At 36.8% G+C, this 19282-nt stretch overlaps 1 long non-coding RNA gene across 2 annotated transcripts in view; it reads right to left on the reverse strand.

Moving 5' to 3' along the window:
• Positions 1-1297, reverse strand: part of LOC109027283 (uncharacterized) — a 464512-nt gene extending 463215 nt beyond the window's left edge. For both annotated transcript variants that reach the window (XR_010134090.1, XR_008680885.1), the window contains exon 1: positions 923-1297. This is a non-coding gene — a long non-coding RNA (uncharacterized lncRNA). The remainder of the gene's footprint in view (positions 1-922) is intronic.
• Between the last annotated feature and the right edge of the window lie 17985 nt (positions 1298-19282).

The following is a 19282-nucleotide window of genomic DNA, read 5'->3' on the forward strand; positions in this document are numbered from 1 at the left end:
TCCCAGTTCCTCTTCTTTCTTTACCATACCAATGTTCTTTTCATGGTTATCAATGACCCCTAAAGTTAGCAATTAAAGTATACATTTCACTATAGTCAGTAGGCATAGCATTTTAGCAGCCTTTGCCATAGGGGCTAACCTCTAAGGAGGGGTAATGATACTACACTGGCTTCTTTGTCTTCTGAGAAAACACTTTCTTGGTATTCCTCCTACCTCTCTGGCAGTTCCTTCTCTATCTCCTTAACAAATGTCTTTTCTCAAAATGTTTATCGATTGTTGTGCTGCCCCAAGTGGGCTGACATCTCTTGCCTGCTGTATCTGCATGAACTCTTAAAACATTCCATTCCGCCCCCATAGCCTCAAAAACCACCTAAAGAGGCTTCTGCCTCCTAAATCGATATTTCCAGCTCTGACCTATTCTCTGCATTCTAGATGCACTTGCCCAACTGCTTATATGCAACTCTACTTGGATGTCCTATAAATATCGCAAACTTACTCATTTTCCAAGCTGAAATCTTGCATCTACAATCTCCCTAAATTTCTTCTGTCTCATTTCAGTAAACAAACACCATTTACTGAGTTTCCTCAAGCCAGAATTCTTCCCTTGAATCTGCTAAGCAAGAGTGAAATGTATCTTCAACGTACATCTCACGTTTTTCTACTGTTTCTGTTCCACTGTAACCACTCTAGTCCAACCCATCCCCCTCTTTCTGGAACTTCTGCAAATTCTACTGTTGCTCATCCACTTTTAACCATGGCCTTCCCCTATTCCATTATTCATACAGCAACCACAGTGAGCTTTTTTAAGAAAAACATTCAGAACATGCCATTTTCCATCTTAAATCCTTTGATGGCTTCCCATATCCTTAAAATAAAACACAAAGTCTCAACAAGGGTCTTCAAAAGCTGGCCTCCCACCTACCTTTCCTCCTGCATTTTGTACCACACTCTGCACTTTTCCTGATATCCTTTTGTGTCCAAAATTGGTTCCTTCCAGTGGGTTCTTTGTCTCGCTGACTTCAAGAATGAAGCCGCGGACCCTCTCGATGAGTGTTACAGTTCTTAAATATGGTGTGTCCGGAATTTGTTCCTTCAGGTGTTCGGATGTGTCTGGAGTTTCTTCCTTCCAGGGGGTTCATGGTCTCGCTGACTTCAAGAGTGAAGCTGCAGACCTTGACAGTGAGTGTTACAGCTCATAAAGGTAATGTGGACCCAAAGGGAGAGCAGCAGCAAGCTTCACTGTGAAGAGCAAAAGAACAAAGCTCCCACACGTGGAGGTGGACCCCAGCTGATTGCCACAGCTGGAGCCGGTGACCAGCTTTTATTCCATTATTTGGCCCCACCCACGTCCTGCTGATTGGTCCATTTTACAGAGCACTGATTGGTCCGTTTTACAGAGTACTGATTGGTCTGTTTTACAGAGTGCTGATTGGTGCATTTACAATCCTTTAGCTAGACACAGAGTGCTGATTGGTGTGTTTACAATCCTTTAGCTAGACAGAAAAGTTCTCCAAGTCCCCACCTGACCCAGAAGCCCAGCCAGCTTCACCTCTCACTTTCACACAAACTTCCTTTCTGTAACTGGGCCTACCAAGGCCTTTTCTGCTGAGGGGTCTGCTGCTGAGAACACCCTTCCCATGGCACTTTGCCTTCTTGTTGCAGATCACAGGTGACCTCCTTACAGATGATGTCAATGACTAAGGTTCCTAAAATACTCCGTCTGCAAAACTCACCCACCCACCCAAAGAGTCTCTAACACATATTTCTGTTTATTTCCTTCATATCACTTATTTTCTGCTCTGTAATTATCTATGTGTTTATGTGTTTAATTTTGTATTAATCTTTAAATACATAAATCAAACACATTAATTTATGGTGCATATTATGACCTCTGCCAGAGCAAGGACCTTGTCTGTCTTTTAACATTTTTTTCACCACCACCTAAAAAAGTGCCTGGCACAGAGTAGATGCTCAATAAATATTCATTGAATTAACAGTAAGGCTAATCCCATCACATTTTACTTAACCTTAATCTGTCCCCTCACAAGTATTAAAGGAAAACTTATTATATGCAGTAGTTGATAAGGAACTAATGGCAAGGTATTAATCAGCTTCTAGAACAGGAGTCAGCAAACTCCAGCCGACAGGCCAAATCCTGCCTGTTGTGTGTTTTTGTAAATGAAGTTTTATTGGAACACAGTCATGGCTATTCATTGACAAATTGTATCTGGCTGTTTGGGGGCTCCAAAGCCATTGTTAAGTGGTTGCAATAGAGACTATCCTAGCTTTCGAAGTCTACAATATTGGCTTTCTGATCCTTTACAGAAAAAAAATGTTTTGACCTGTTCTCTAGGGGATCCTAGTGTGATAATTGCTTCAGTAGGAAATCTTCTTTAGTTGGGTTTTCAAATCTAAAAGTTAAGCAAATAATTTGAAGGACAGTCTAGTATATCCCACACAAAATCAAGATCAGTGTCTGTTCTCCATCTTAACCTCTCCATATTTACAGTCCTGAGTCCACAATCAGAAGATTCAGGTTTAGTTGAGACTCAACCATTAACATTTTAACCTTCAGCAAGTCCTTAAAATTTTTCCATTTCATTTTCATTATCTGTGAGATGAGAAGAATAATATTTGCTTTAACTAATTGACCAAATTCTTGTTAGGAGAGGTGAAGTGGTACACACTTGTGGCAACATTTTGGTTTTGACTCCATCAACAAAACTTTCTGAGGGCTTCTTAAGTAATACCTCTCTTCTAATTTTTCCCTTATACTCTGTTTTTATTCTGGCAAGGCTATTTAGAAGAAAGGTTATAAGCACGAATTCTGGAATTAGAATGTCTGTATTTAAATTCCAACTCTAGCATATTAGAGTTTTTGACCTTGATACATAACCTCTTCAAGTCTCAGATCCTTATTAATAAAATGAGAAAAATAAGATCTAATGTTCCTATTGAGGTTACTGTGAGCCAGACAGTACTCTAAGCCCTTTAGATACCTAATTCATCTAATATTCCAATAACACAATGATGTCCGGGTTATCATCATCATCATCATCATCATTATTCCATTTTGTAAATAAGAAAATTGAGGCACTGAATAGTTAAATAACTTGTCTAAGATCACTGACCAAGCAAGTACAAGAGCTGAGATTTGAACCCAGTCCTTGGGTTTTGCCTCTTATTTTAGCAGAAGATTCTTCTTAAGATTAAGTGAGGAAAGTGAGAAGTTCTTGACAGTTCCCATATTAGAAAGCACACCATAAATGTTAGCTATTACTTTATCCCATCATCTATACTTTATTATTCTGAGAGGAAAATACCCTATGTTATTTTTTCAGAATTACTTTATTTCTAGATAAATTAAGTTGAAATGGAAATATTTAGTTGATCCATTCACATGGTACCCTTTAAATCACAACAAAACTGACTTTTTTTGTATATAATGTCACATTCTCTAATAAAAGATACTAATATGCAGATCAACCAAGTTTCTTGGTAGTCTCTCTATATGCATCCTGAATAATCATGATTAAGTGAAAATTATCTTTTAATTTCTATTATAAGCCTATGTGTCTCTGAGATGTCTGCAGTACACATTAGGCAACAGAGTGAAAAATCTATGATGAATAGGTAAGGTGAAGGGTTTTTAAAGTTGTTTCTCAGAATTTTAAAAATTCAGGGCTTTCTTGGGAGCATCAAGGATAAGGCTTCTTCTGTCAACAGTTATAAGAAGATGAAAAGAAACCAACAGCCAGTTTTTGTGGCAAGGCTTGACCAGTTATGTTGGGCATCTTATCTAAGCTGCTGACTCATTATTGAAAAAGAACTAATTGAGTGAAGCTATCCGTGACCAGATCCTTTTGCTATCTGGGATGTAAACAATATGTATTCTTTCTCTCCAGCTTATGTTCTTGTTTTCTTTCTGCTGGTATTTTGGGGAAACTTTTATTTCATTCTGTATGGTCTGGTGAGTCTGTCAGTCATAACGCCTCACTCATGGCACAAGGATGGGAATGTGACACAAGATAACCATCTCACCCTAGCCTACCCTTTGTGTTTTGGGTACACATGAGGCAAATCACTCTTCCCTGGTATTGCAATTTGCCAGTTGGAAGTAAGTGTACTTTACTAGTGTTCTGATTATCTACCACTGCATAACCAATCATCCCAAACTTTGTGGCTTTAAAAAGCAACCATTTTCTTATGATCAAGTCTTATGTGGTTTAAGAATTCTACCGGGGCAGAGCAGGATAACCTTTCTGTTCCACAATGTCTGAGTCATTCCCTTGGAAGACTTGAATTGCTGTCTGGGTAGAAGCCAGAGTCATCTGGAGGTGTCATCACTTATTTATATGTCCGGTACCTGGGCTGGGATGACTTGAAGGCTGAGTACAGTTGGGACCATTGACCAGAATACCTACATGTAGACTCTCCATGTGTCCTGGGCTCCTCATAGCAAGGTGTCTTAGTCCCAGAAAGCAGTGATCTGAGAGGGATGGTCCAGAGAGGAAGTGTTACAAGAGACCCAGACTGAAGCTGCAAGGCTTTTCTGGCAGAGCCTTGGAAGTCACACAATGTCATTTCCCTTATATTCTCTTAATTGCAAGTTAGTCACTAAGGCCAGCCCAGATTCAGTTGGTGGCCGTAGCTAGGGTTGTTAGGGGGAAGGGGAGATTAGATTCTGTCTCTTAATGGGGGATTGCCAAAATGACACTGCAGAACAGCATAAAAAATGAGGACCGTATGGGAGGACACAGCTTGGGGCTGTCAGCAGTCATCTTTCTCATCAAATGGGGTAGGCCTGTTTGTATAAAAACAAGACAGGTAAGAATAAGCAAAATCAAGGAATGGACAAAGGACCACCAAAGAAAACACTCCAAGCTCTAATTAATCTGCACAATGTTATTTATACTCTTAAACTCTCTGGTAACGTAGAATATTGTGTTCATGAGTGCAGTTTCTAATACCTGTTACCAAACTGAGTCTCAAACTGAAAAATTTATTTCTCTGCAAATTCACACTAATGAGCTTGCACCCTGGACTCAGGCAATAGAGTCTCGTACTGTATATTCTCTGATGTCTTCAGAACCTTGGCAAAGTCAATCCCTTAAAATTAAAGATTTATTAATTCATGAACCATTACAATCAAAATGTGATTGACAATCTCTTTTTTAGTAAGCCATAATTCTGCATCATTTAACTTAGTGTTGTTTAAAATGAGTGAATGTGTTCATCAATAACAGATTTACCATTATGGTAAACCATGGCCAGGCCTTCTTTACTGAATCTCCAAGTAAACTCAATAATATATTGAAAACTAAAGCATTGAAGTACCTAAATTATGTAACATAAACTTTTGGGCTTATTCTGTTTTACAGGAGATGACATAACAGTGTGGAAAATCTTTTTTGATCTTAAAAAATACTTCTAGAGTTAAACTCTATAATTTTGCTTCACATTTAAAAATTTTATTCTACAGCTGGGTGCAGTGGCTCACGTCTGTAATCCCAGCACTATGAGAGGCCAAGGCAGGTGGATTACGTGAGGTCAGGAGTTCGAGACCAGCCTGACCAACATGGTGAAACCCCACCTCTACTGAAAATACAAAAATTAGCTGGGCGTGGTGGCAGGTGTCTGTAATCCCAGCTACTCAGGAGACTGAGGCTGGAGAATTACTTGAACCTGGGATGCAGAGGTTGCAGTGAGCGGAGATTGCGCCATTGTGCTCCGGCCTAGGCAACAGAGTAAGACTCCGTCTCAAAAAAAAAAAAATTATTTTGCATAGCCCTACACTCACCACCACAAGTAAATGGATGGCACAGGCTTTACTGAAGAGAACGTTGAGAATACAGATGCAAAAGAGAAAAGCATGTGTTAAGAAAATTTTTCCCAGTTACATGAGTATACTTTTTGATGGAACATGTTTTACATTATGAAGAGTGGTACTTTAAAACATGTATGTAATACATAGTGCATTGTAGAAAAAGATTAATTTTCTCAGATTTTTTTGGTCCCCAAATGGTACTTATATGAGCCTCTTTAAAAATGCAGGACTATGTTTTAGATTTGTAGTACTAACCATACATACATGTGTACATACATCGTACATACATACATAGTGCTGTGGCTGCTGAATTCCTCAGAAGACAGTTTGTGATAATGCACATCATAAGATGGTAGTGGTGAAAGTTATTTAAGTTGAAAGAAACCACCCGAAACATATCGTGAGAATATTTCACGAACACAGTGGCAGAGACTAGATTAAGCAATGCATATCCAAGGAAATTTGAGGTTTCCTTTCTAATGAAGCGGTTTAAAGAAGAGGGTAGTAGGAGATACTCTTGACTGAGTAGATTGAGGCCCCAAGAATAGGGCTTTGAATGCAGAGCTAAGAATTTTGGAGTAAGTGGAGAGGTATCACAGATTTATCTCATAGCTCATTATTATGGTAAACACTGTAGCATTTTAAAGCATTCTTCAGCATAATGTGTTATCTATTTTGTTCAAAATCATATTTGCTGCCCATGTACTCATGGATTTTTGTTTTCTTCTTTGAGCCTAGAGGGGACTCCAGTATCATCATTTTATTGATATAGATCAGTGGTTCTTAGAATTTTCACGACCCATTTAAATTGTCATAATCTCCTCGTGCTTCAGACAGATGACAACAAAATGTGGTGGCCTAAACAACAGAAATTGATTTTCTCACTGTTCTGGAGGTGGGAAGTCTGAGATCAAGGAGTCAGCATGGTCAAGTTCTGGTGAGGGCTCTCTTCCTGGCTTCTAGATGGCCACATTTTTACTGTGTCCTCATGAGGTCTTTCCTCTGTGTTTGTGAAAAGACAGAGAGAGAGAGAGAGAGAAAGAGATCTTCTCTTCTTATATGGCCACCAGTTCCAACAGATTAGGACCTTACTCTTACGACCTCATTTAACCTTAATTACTTCCTAAAAATTCTATCTCCAAATATAGTCACATTAGGACTTAGGGCTTCAACATATTGATTTGGGGCGGGGGGCATGACAAAATTCAGTCCATCGCAACACTCTTTGGAATTACTGAGCATCCCAAAGAGCTTTTGCTTTTATGGGTTATATCCATTGATATTTATTATATTAGAAATAATATCAAAAGAATTTATAAACACTATACTCCAATGCACATTTCATTCATTGTTGGAAAACTCCACTTATGGGAAAATAGAATGAAAAAAGGCAAATAGCATTTTAGTATTATTATGACAATAGTTTTGACGTCACATACAACCTAAAAGGTGATTTCCAGTGGTCCCCAAACTAACTTTGGAAACCATTCATATAGAAGAAAATTGAGCTATCTGAATATTTTTAAAATAAGCAATTCTTCCAAAAAGAAGTCATTGTTAAACTTCTTTTCTAGCAGCTATCTTGGATTCTAAGGATCTCCTTTGTTTGTTTGAAGATTAGGACAATACACAGAAATTAAAGGGCCAGTCCACCTTCCTGCATCCTGCCACCATGTTCACACACAAACCCCAAGCAGGTATAAGCTTTCATTCTTATCTTTATGATAGCCTACTCTTCTCTTAGAACAAATCAACTTCAGGGCTGTGCTCACAGGCCAGACAAAAGATAGGCAGATATTGATTTTACCAGGAATGGCGGAATGATTATGTCCTCATCTTCTCTTTGTACAGCAAACTCTTGTCATCCTTAAAGCACGTGGGTGCATAGGCACACACATACACACATCCCATCTTGATCTTCAAACATAGGAAAGCATTTATTGAAATCGTTTTCATAAGGAAACATCACTGTAATATTGAAATATAAATTCTTAAAAACACCATGATTTCTATAACTCATTTTTTCTAGTACTGGCATAAAAGTGAGTTTTCTTATTAAATGTCATTGAATGTTTTGCCACCAAAGATTTGGCCTTATCTTCTTACAATCATATATTGTCTCTCTGTGTTTCTTTCAATATCAACAATTAAAATACTTGGAATGGAACTTCAATCTACAATATTACTGTCTTCTTAGAAACATGAGCATTTTAAATAATTATCAAAACCACTGCAAAGCTGGTACTCCAAGCTACCAAAAAATGACTTTCATTAATTTGATACGCAGGAAAAAATATATCCTGCTTTTTTCCTTCATAATTTTTAATATTATGTTGACTTTTAAAAGACCTAAAAAGAATAAAGTTTACATTCTGACAGCTAGAGTCAAAATTAATGTAAAGAACAATGCCTGAGGTGAAAGTGATTTCATTAATAAATAACAGAACCTGGGTTGCGGAAGACACTAGTTCTCAGTGTAAAAGAACCCCAAATATGCAATCATGAATATTTCCGTTCCCTTTTTTCAAGCAGATATTAAGATAAGTGGGCCGGCTCCCCAAACCATTTTTATAATCATGTCTTCAATAAACACTTTTATGAACTTTATATCTGAATATCATCAAGACACATTTATTACTTAGAGGCAGGTATTAGGGATGGGAATTGTAGGTCTTCAGTAATCAGAAGACAAACTTGTTGGAAGCTAGATAGTTTTCAGTTTATTTGTCTTATTCAAGAAGGTAGGAAATATAACTGCTGTAGTCAGAGAGTGATAGTAATCTTGTCATCAAAATCACATATTTTCGACAGTTTTGAGTACATTTAATAGGATGTATATTGATTTAAGTTATTCTTAGAAAAAAGAAAGTGCTGCATTAAGAAAACAGCTAACTTCTACAATCTTTTGGTTGGAGAATGAAAAACTTAAGAGTATAATTAATATCAGTTCTCTTCATTTCTCTCAATCAAATCTTGCACTTTGATCTTCTGCCTAATTGTTCTAGGAAAAAATCTAATTTTTTTCTAATATCCATCCTTGTTGATAGAAAAAAATAAAAGAATGAATGCACAGCTTTTTTATTCTTTTTGCTCACTTTAGAGTATTTAGAAAATTATAGAAATCTCTTCTAAAAATCAAAGTCACCTGGATTCCTTCCACCTTGAGAGATCCAGTAATTTATTGTATTGTGGTATATTCCACAGAGCCATATTCTGTATCCCCAGACATCATTCTAAAGCATTATTTTCAATGGTAGAATGAGGAAAATAAATAAACAGTAAGTCATTTGCCTCATGGTTACAAAAGAATATCGAGTTCACAAAGATCTGATGTATCAGTAGGAGGAGGCAGTTCTGAATGCTAAATCAAATTATATCTTTTCCTGTTGGGATTTCAACATCTGCCTCAATGTAGATTGATGAGAATAAAGGAGGCCATCAGAGGCCCTTTGTCTGTGCTTGACTGGGTGAAACAGCTGACAAGTGGCCATCAGATTACCCACAGAGGGGCAGCTGTGAGATAAGAGTTTGACAGCTGACTTCATTATAATTCCTAGGCTACAGACTGCAATGGATTTGTCCTCTAATTGAGCTGGGCCAGAGAACTGCCCAGAGAGGAAATGGGAGGAAAATGCTTGGATACTGATAACAACGGCAAAAGTAGCAGGTAAATCCCACTCTATGATAGAACAAATAGTATCAGGACAATCCTGGGAAAAAAAAAAAAGCAAAACATGTTTTGGTATGTTGAGCATTTCAATCGCTTCAATTGAAATTCCTGTGAGTTGACTATTGGAATGTTTTTAGAAATTTCTTTATTAATCAGGATCATTTTCCCCTTAGCAGGCAATTGTCTGCTAAAAAAAAAAGCATAAAAATAATATTTGCCTATCACTTCCTTTGCCACATGTTTTTGAATGCTATGTATCAAGAGAAGTTTCTCGAAAGCATAGGAGCAACTAGGAGATTTATGTATAAAAAAGCAAAGATTTTCTATGGTTAACAAGAGAAATTTGTGACAGAAAAAAGGAAACAAACTGTAGCTTGTCAAATTATATGGTTCACCATGATTCAATATGTATAGATATATTTAGGAACATAAAACAGCATAAGGTCAAATATTCCTTAGTGAAATCTTGCAAACTGAAATATCAAAGGCAACTGGATTTACCAAAACATGTATGTCAAAATAATTCACTATTTCATATTAAAACAAAGATAATTTAAAACTGCATACAGTGTGAAAATGTTACAGATTTTTACTTTGGGAAATAACTTTGTAATGGGCTTTGGCATTTAAATATATGTGCTTCTGTAATTCACCTTCATTTGCTTCTGCTACATTTTTCTCCCCATTCACGATAACAGTCAGTGTGAAATCACTAAAAATTCACACTGGTCATAAATAAAATAATGCATATTGTTCAATATCATTGTGATAAATGCTTTCTGTGAATATATCTATTTCTATTAGCATATTATTTTATATATTGAAACTTTTATTATTTGCAAATATAGGATCAATTGAATAAATTAACCACAATAATTCAACCATTTTTTTGTTAATATTTTCTGTTTCCTTTCTCAGAAAATTTTTGCGAGATCATCACAAGAAGAAAAGTCTAAATGTATTATTATTGTTTACTCTTCCTGTCTATGAATGCAAAGCCAGAAATGTGAAATATTTAAATAATAAGCAATCAAAAGAAAATCTAGATGGTGTTATATTGATAATTGTTTTTAGAATCATGGAATTTTATGCACTCAAATATCTAATGATCATTTACTCAAATCACTCCTTTCTTTTGGGGAGCAAAAATCAATGTAGAGATGGAGTTCATCATAAGACTCACAACTTGTTAACAGAGATCTTCTGAATAGAGGAATTTGAAGTCCGCTTTATTGGGACCAAGAGTTGGATATCACTGTCAGGCTTTTCACACGATGTCAATACTTAATTCAAGAAGGACATTCCCTTAATATAACATAGTGGTTGAGAATACAGGCTCTGAGCTAAATTGCCCAAGAGCAAATTCCACCTCTGCCGTCTACTATTCTTGGACAAGTCATTTTCAAATCTCTTTGAACCTGATTCCTTATCTGTAAATTTAGTTGGCTAATATTATCTACTTTAAAATATTACAGGTTGTGTGTGTGTGTGTGTGATGATTAATACATGTATAACCCTTAGAACATGTATAAAGTAAGCTTAATATTAAAGGAAGTGTTAACTATGTTCCACTCTCTTCACCCCAGTTATCCGATTTTTAGAATAAATAAACTAACTAATAAAAATGAGTACATTAAAAATTGCATTTTATGTTAATTTCTTAGAATAAGTAAAATAATAATAAAATAAATATACAATATAAAAATAAGTGCTCTCTTATGAAAATAGTATCCAGTAATAGATTTTCCAAAATTATCTACCTATATTATTTGAGAAAATAAACATTCAAGAAATAAAATATCCAACTCAGAGGATCAATTCTAAAGACAGTTTCTGATTTACTCTCCTGGAGATTTTGCTTCACTTGTTGCTCCCTTTTCTTGTAATGATTTCCACAGTTACTAATCCCTTCACATCCAGGGGAAAAAATGGAAAAATGAAAAGAGAGAGAAAGGATACTAAAATTAGTCAAGCTCTGATATGACCACGGCAAATCTATTGCCAGAGAAGGAGGTGCAGATTTATTTTATACCCTTATTTGAATTTTGGTGATGGGGTCCAGACTTCATCTTGTTCTCTGCTGTCTAGAATATTGTCTTCCTAGATTTTTTTTACCTCAATCAAATATTATTTTTAAACAACAATTGTTTTGCTGATATGCCCAATCAACTTGCCATTATGAGAGAGACATGGTATTAGCACTATTTTATAAAATGGTGGCGATTAATACGTAGCCCTAAAAATCCCGTAGTTTTGTCTCTTTCCCTCCAACAGATAGGACAATGATCTCTTAAAAGACTTCCCATAATAGATCACAGAATAATAATATCTTAATACCTCAACACCATAATTTACATGTGATAAAATTTAGCACACACATAAGATGGGGCAGGTTTTCTCACAAACTCCAAAACACCAGTGACATTTTTAAAAATTAAATGTGTCTACTAAGTAATGGCCACTAAAATTAAATTACATGTATGCCATACACTGTGTTTCTTTACCAAGTAAGATAATGGAAAGAAGTACAGCTTATTGACCGCTAATGTAATGCCTTGCAATGCCTTGCTTGTAAAAAATGCCAACCTAATTTTTTTCGCCTCTAGGAGTTTGTCTGGTGGCTGTAATGCTAAAATGATGCTTCTTTGGTCAGGTCCAGGGTGGGTCCCTACTTTCAGACATCAACATTGATATGAGGATCATACATAATCTCTTTCTCATTCTGAATTACCTAAACCCAGGCATTCAAATGAGTAGTTTAAAAGACTAAGTTTGGAAAACCACTTAAAATATAAAATCCCTGAACGTGACTTTTAGCTTCACTTGAAGGGTATCTGTGAACCAGATACACATTTTCACAGTTACTCCTTCAGATGAAATTTGGCTTTGGTAAGAAATGCCTGTAGGAATAGCTCACCGCAATCCTTCAGAGCTGTTACAATTTAATCTTCAGAAAATTCTATGAAAGTGATGTATTTATGTCAGTACTGGTATAGATGCTAGAACAAGAAGAACACTGAAAGTGACTAAAGATTAATTTAGCCTCCTATATTCAGGTACTACTAATCAAGGACCCAAAATCAAGTGATGAGGGTTAGAGAAGTAAGAAAAAAAATGAAAAAAACAGGTGCACTCAATCCAAATTTGTCTAGTTAGCTAAATATTGGGACTTTTTTAGTCCGACAGAAAATACTTAAAAAATAAAAAGTATAAGTTTAAGTAGGAACCATTTTCCCAAAAACATCACATAATCTGTTATGGCATTAGGGAACTTAAAATTCACCTCATTCTGTTAGAGTTCTCCTTTATCTCCGATACAGAGTGATCATTATTTCATCTCAAGTATAAGCATTTAAAGCTGTAGTTTCCCATTTATCCCAGACTAAGCTGTATCCCACAAATTTTGATGTGCTGAATCACTATTACAATTCAGTTTGAAATAATTTTCAATTTTATTTGTGAATTTTTTCTTTGACCCATGGGTCATATAGAAGTGTAGTGTTTGATTAGAAAATATTTTTAGTTATCCAGAGAATTGTATGGTTTTAATCCCTTCTTACCAGACAGTATACTCTATATTATTTATTTTCAATTTATTAGGACTTCCTTTATATTTCCACATAGGGTCTCTCTTGGTGAACATGCCATATGCTCAAGAAAATCATATTTTTTTTCTATTTGGTGAATGCAGTGTTCTATAATATCAATTAGGTCAAGACAATTGACACTATTATTGAAGCAATCTGACTATTGATTTTTTTTGTTTGTTTCTTGGTCTAGGCATTCTATCAATTGACAAGAGTGATGTTAAAATTTCCAACTGTGATTGTGAAATACTGTCAGTTTCTGTTTCATATGTTTTAAAGTTCCGGTATTAGGCACATGAAGCTATATAATTGTATTTATTCCTGATAAATTCAACATTTTATCATTATGAAATATCACTCATTACCTCTGGAAATATTTTTCTCTCAAAGAATAGGTTGCCTGATATTAACATAGCCATCTCAGCCTTCTTAGGCTTGCTGTAAGCATGACAAACCTTTTTCCATTGATTTGTTTTCAACGTATCTCTGTCTTTGTATTTAAAGGGAATCAATTAGAGATAACAGATAGTCAAGTCTTTCATGTTTTTTTAATCCTTTCTGATAGTCACTGACTTTTCACTGGAGTGCTTAGTCCATTAACATTTAATATGATTATTGATGTAGCTGTGATCTAGTTCTTCCCTTTTGCTTTTCGTTTTCTGTTACTTGTTTCTATTTTTAGTTTTCTTTCCTATATTCTACTTGATTAATTGGGTATTATTAGTATTCTGTTTTAATGTTACAATAGGCTTTTTCGATCTCCCCATTTACATTAATTTTTAGTGGTGGTTGTAGGGATTATAATATACGTTCTTAATTTTTATGTGTATTTAGTGTTAATACTGTACCATCTCACATTATGTGTAGAAAACTTGTAACTATCTTTCGTATTAAGTTGTTATATATATCACAAACACTTAAAATTGTAACCCCCCCGCAAGAGACAACGTAATAATATTTGTTTTAAATCATCGTACATTTTTTTATTAAAGGGAAGAAAAATAGTACTAGTCTGTTGGAAATAAATTATCTTACTTTTTCTTCTTTTTTTAGAAAGTGGCATTATTTCGTCTTCATTCTTAAAAGGTAATTTTGCTGGTTATAGAATTCAGAGTTGGGTTTGTTTTTTATTTTTGCTTTCAAGATATTGGTTCACTGCTTTCTTCACTGCAGATTTTCTCATGAGAAATCAGTGTTAATTCAAATGACTCTTCCTCTGTAGATAATATGCTGGGGTGTTTTTTGTCTGTTTTCAAGATTTTTTCTATCTTTGGCATTTGTAGTTTCACCTAATGTGCCATAGGCACGGTTTGCTTCGCAGTTATTCTGCTTGATATTTGCAAAATATTATGAATCTTTACACGTTTCACCGAATTGGAAAAATGTTGAACATTGTTTTCTTAAATATATTTCTCACCCCATTCTTACTCTTGTCTTCTTCTGGGACTGTAATTACATCAATGTTAGATCTTTTTATATAGTTCCATATGTTCTTGAAGATCTATTCTTTTTTATTTAATTTTTATCACTTGATTGATTAGGTTTATTTTCTGTCATCTGCATTATTCGTTAAGAGCTCACTTTTTACAAAATTTCAGATATTTTATGTTGTACTTATGTAATATCTATTCGGTTTCTTTTTTAATAGTTGCTACTTCCTTGCTGATAGTTCCTTTTGTTTTATTCATGGTAAGCGTAATTTCTCTTACATTCTTCAATAGTGTATAATTGCTGTTAAAAATATTTGTCTGCTCGTTGTAATATCAATTATCTCAGGATTGTCTTTTCTATTCCAAATGGGTCAAATATTTTTGGTTTTTCATGTGTAGAATGATTTTAGATTGTATTTTGAGTATTGTTAAGTCATGGAGTCTTAGGACTTTGCTTTTTTCATTTGTAAAATTTTTAATTTTGTTGTTCTTTTTATTGTTTTAGCAGGCATTTAACTTGTAGAAATTCAACTGAAAATTCTTTATCTCAAATCTCAGTTTAGTCTAGTCTGTTTATCCTTTGCTGGAGTCTGTCATGAGCAGGTGTGAAAGTGTAGCAAAGAGAAGTGAAACAGATTTGGGCAGAGTTTATACAAAAAAATTTGGTTTTTATTTTTTTTCTAGCCTCACCTCTACTTGATCCCCTCTACTTTCAAGCATCTGTTAATTGTCTCAAACTCAGTTCTCTTGCTCATCAGGACTCACAATCATGTTTTCAAAGTTTTAGCTGCTTTGTGTGCAGCTCACTTTGACTAAACACTTAACAAATAGAAAATCATACAAGCTATCCTTTCTTCCAAGTTTTTACTCTTCCCAAAACCTGTCTGCTGTTGCTCACTTACTGTCACTGTGGTTTTTTTTAATTGACCTGTTTGTGGTTCTCATATGCATAAGGATTAGGTCCTGTTTGAAATTACTTTGTTATACCAGAAGTAGGACACCGATCTTTTTTTTCCCATAAGTTATTGGGGTACAGGTGGTATTTAGTTACATGAGTAAGTTCTTTAGTGGTGATTTGTGAGATTTTGGTACACCCATTATCTGAACAGTATATACTGCACTATATTTGTTGTCTTTTACCCCCCCACTCCTCCCGCCAAGTCCCCAAAGTCCATTGTATCATTCTTATACCTTTGCGACCTCATAGCTTAGCTCCCACATATCAGTGAGAACACACCATGTTTGGTATCCCATTCCTGAGCTACTTCACTTAGAATAATAGTCTCCAATCTCATCTAGTTACTGCAAATGGTGTTAATTCATTCCTTTTTATGGCCGAGTAGTATTCCATCATATATATATACCACAGTTGTTGTTTTTTTTGTTACTATTTATTTTTTTAATTTTTTGAGGCAGAGTCTCACTCTTTTGCCCAGGCTAGAGTGAAGTGGTGTGATCTCGGCTCACTGCAACCTCTGCCCCCCAAGTTCAAGTGATTCTCCTGCCTCAGCCTCCTGAGTAGCTGGAATCACAGGTGTCCACCACCACACCCGGCTAATTTTTGTATATTTAGTAGAGACAGGGTTTCACCATGTTGGCCAGGCTGGTCTTGAACTCCTGACCTCAGGTGATCTGCCTGTCTTGGCCTCCCAAAGTGCTGTGATTACAGGTGTGAGCCACCAGGCCCAGCCATACCACAGTTTCTTTATTCACTCTTTGATTGATGGGTATTTGGGTTGGTTGCACAATTTTGCAATTGTGAATTTTGCTGCTATAAACATGCATGTGCAAGTTATCTTTTTCAAATAACGACTTATTTTCCTCTGGGTAGATACCCAGTAGTGGGATTGCTGGATCAAATGGTAGTCGTACTTTCAGTTCTTTAAGGATCCTCCACACTGTTTTCCATGGTGGCTGTATTAGTTTACATTCCCACCAGCAGTGTAGAAGTGTTCCCTGATCAATGCATCCACGCCAACATCACTGTTTTTATTTTTTGATTATGGCCATTCTTGTAGGAGTAAGGTGGTGTCTCGTGGTTTAGATTTGCATTTCCCTGATCATTAGTGACGTTTAGCGTTTTTTCATATGTTTGCTGGCCATTTGTATATCTTCTTTTGAGAATTGTCTATTTATGTCATCAGCCCACTTTTTGATAACGTTGTTTGTTTTTTTCTTACTGATTAGTTTGAGTTTGTTGTAGATTCTGGATATTAGCTTTTTGTCAGATGTACAGATTGTGAAGATTTTCTCACACTCTGTAGGTTGTTTACTCCGCTGACTGTTCCTTTTGCTGTGCAATTGCTCTTTAGTTTAATAGGTCCCAGCTATCTATCTTTGTTTTTATTGCATTTGCTTTTGTATTCTTGGTCATGAAAGCCTTGCCTAAGCCAATGTCTAGAAGGGTTTCTCCAATGTTATCTTCTAGAATTTTTATAATTTCAGGCCTTAAGTCCTTCATCCATCTTGAGTTGAGTTTTGTATAAGGTGAGAGATGAGGATCCAGTTTCATTCTCCTACATATGGTTGGCCAATTATTCCATCACCATTTGTCGAAAAGGGTGTCCTTTCCTCACTTTATGTTTTTGTTTGCTTGTTGAAGATCAGTTGGCTGTAAGTATTTGGGTTTATTTCTGCATTATCTATTCTGTTTCATTGGTCTATGTGCCTATTTTTATATCAGTATCACCCTGTTTTGGTGACTATGACCTTATAGTATAGTTTGAAATCAGGTAGTGTGATGCTTCCAGATTTGTTCTTTTGCTTTGTCTTTCTTTGGCTATGCAGGCTCTTTTTGGTTCCATATAAATTTTAGAATTGTTTTTTCTAATATTCTGAAGAATGATGGTGGTATTTTGATAGGGATTGCATTGAATTTGTAGATTGCTTTTGGCAGTATGGTCATTTTCACAATATTGATTCTACCCATTCATGAGCATAGGATGTGTTTCCATTTGTTTGTGTTGTCTATGATTTCTTTCAGCAGTGTTTGGTAGTTTTCCTTGTAGAGGTCTTTCAACTCCTTGGTTAGGCTCCTAAGTTGTTTTTTTTTTGTTTTTTGTTTTTTGTTTTTTTTTGGCAGCTATTGTAAAAGGGGTTGAGTTCTTTTTTTTTTTTTTTTTTTTTTTTTGAGATGGAGTCTCCCTCTGTAGCCCAGTCTGGAGTACAGTGGAGCAATCTCGGCTCACTGCAAGCTCCGCCTCCCAGGTTCACGCCATTCTCCTGCCTCGGCCTCCCGAGTAGCTGGGACTACAGGCGCCTGCCACCACACCCGGCTCATTTTTTGTATTTTTAGTAGAAATGGGGTTTCACCGTGTTAGCCAGGATGGTCTCTATCTCCTGACCTCATGATCTGCCTGCCTCGGCCTCCCAAAGTGCTGGGATTACAGGCGTGAGCCACCACGCCTGGCAGGGGTTGAGTTCTTGATTTGATTCTCTGCTTGGTCGGTGTTGGTGTATAGAATTTCTTTCTTCTACTTGTTCAATTCTATTACTGAGACTTTTCAGAGCATTTTGCATTTCTAAAAGTGTGTCAAAAGTTTCCTGAATTTTTTATTTTTTTTTTCTTTAAGCTATCTATTTCCTTGAATATTTCTACCTTCACTTCTTGCATCGTTTTTTGGACTTCCTTGCATTGGGCTTTGCCTTTCTCTGGTGCTTAAGTTATTAGCTTAATAACTAACCTCCTGAATTCTTTCTCAGGTAAATCAAGGATTTCTTCTTGGTTTGGATCCATTGCTGGTGAACCAGTGTGATTTTTTGGGGGGTGTTAAAGAGTCTTGTTTTGTCATATTACCAGGGTTGTTTTTCTGGTTTCTTCTCATTTGGGTAGGCCCTGTCAGAGGGAAGGTCTAGGGCTGAAGGCTGTTGTTCAGATACTTTTGTCCCATGGGGTATTCCCTTGATGTAGTATTCTCCCCCTTTTCCTAGGGATGTGGCTTCCTGTGAGCTGAACTGCAGTGATTGTTGTCTCTCTTCTGGGTCTAGCCACCCAGCGAGTCTACCCGGCTGTGGGCTGGTGCTGGGGGTTGTCTGCACGGAGTCCTGTGATGTGAACCATCTATGGGTCTCTCAGCTGTGGATACCAGCACTTGTTCTGGTGGAGATGGTTGTGGGGGGTGGGTGGCGGGGTGGCAATGGACTGCGTGAGGGCTCTTAGCTTTGGTGGTTTAATGCTCTATTTTTGTGCTTATTGGCCTCCTGCCAGGAGGTGGCACTTTCCAGAGACCCTCAGCTGTAGTAGTATGGAGAGGGACGAGCCATGGGCGGAGCCCTAGAACTCCCAAGATTATATGCCCTTTGTCTTCCACTAGCAGGGTGGGTAGAGAAGGACCATCAGATTGGGGCAGGGTTACGCATGTCTGAGCTCAGGCGCTCCTTGGGCGGGTCTTGCTGAGGCTGCTGTGGGGAATGGGGATGAGACTCTCAGGTCACTCAAGTTGTATACCTACTGATGATGGGTGCCTCTGCTGACTCATGCTGGTTGTCAGGGAAGTGGAAGAAAGCCAGCAGTTACAGGACTCACTCAGCACTCACACAAACTGAAGGGCCTGGTCTCACTCCTACCACGCCCCCCACAACAGCCCTGAGTCTGTTTCCAGGTGATGGGCGAGAGGGGTTTGAAAATTTGCCCCAGGCTACCCGCCTCCCAGCTGCGCAAGACAAGGGCGTGGTTCTTCCCCCACTGAGGAGTCTGCACACCGGATTTGCATCTTCCCCTGAGTTCTGGCCTGGAGGCTTCTCGCCCCTGCAAATTGTTACAAAGTTC

This window comes from Gorilla gorilla, chromosome 5 (assembly GCF_029281585.2).
Source record: "Gorilla gorilla gorilla isolate KB3781 chromosome 5, NHGRI_mGorGor1-v2.1_pri, whole genome shotgun sequence".
Taxonomy (NCBI): domain Eukaryota; kingdom Metazoa; phylum Chordata; class Mammalia; order Primates; family Hominidae; genus Gorilla; species Gorilla gorilla.